General features: G+C 42.0%; 1 protein-coding gene across 6 annotated transcripts in view; it reads left to right on the top strand.

Moving 5' to 3' along the window:
* Nucleotides 1-672, top strand: part of LOC108759371 (titin) — a 48,607-nt gene that overhangs the window by 27,445 nt on the left and 20,490 nt on the right. The window lies entirely within an intron of this gene.

Below are 672 nucleotides of genomic sequence, written 5' to 3'. Positions count from 1 at the left end.
GAGTTATTCGTACCGATTCTTACTTAAAATGCAGCTAGTTAGTTCTTGATTTGGCCAACTTCCGGACCTGATGGCTCTGAGATCTTGGATACACGGTCCCCTCTTTCTATCTTATGGAAAAGGTAGGAAAAGTGGGGGTAACTAGCAGTCCAGAGGTATATAGTCAAAGTATGCAAGTACATATATTAGGTGTTAAACTTAATTCCTGCCGCTCGCTACTAGAGGGTGCTGGCTCCAACGCTGGCGAGGTTCCACGATGAAGTCATATGTCTTTTGTAGTTTAGACATCGCTGAAAGTGATTCAATCCTCACAGGTTAGATTTCTCGACGCCAAAGAGATTTTCCAATCGATTGAAAATGAATCGCGATAAGCTGTTTTTCCGACATGTGCTTCTTCGACCTCAAGAAAATCGCAACTGAAGCGCATTGCTTATTATCCGAAGTGTATGGTGGTGAAACTCCGGAAAGAACATGTAGAGTTTGGTTTGAACGCTTCCGAAACGGTGATTTTGATGTGAGAGACAAAGAACGTCCAGGACAACCGAAAAAATTTGAAGATGTCGAGCTACAAGAATTGCTTGATGAGAATCCAGCTCAAACGCTTTTAGAGTTGTCGAAACAGTTAAATGTTACTCCAAAGGCTGATTGAGTGACGAATTGATGCAAAAAAGT

The sequence above is a fragment of the Trachymyrmex cornetzi genome, unplaced genomic scaffold, assembly GCF_001594075.2.
Source record: "Trachymyrmex cornetzi isolate Tcor2-1 unplaced genomic scaffold, Tcor1.1 scaffold182, whole genome shotgun sequence".
NCBI classification, from domain to species: domain Eukaryota; kingdom Metazoa; phylum Arthropoda; class Insecta; order Hymenoptera; family Formicidae; genus Trachymyrmex; species Trachymyrmex cornetzi.
The sequence above is the reverse complement of the archived record's forward strand: the minus strand, read 5'-3'. Positions and strand labels throughout refer to the sequence as shown.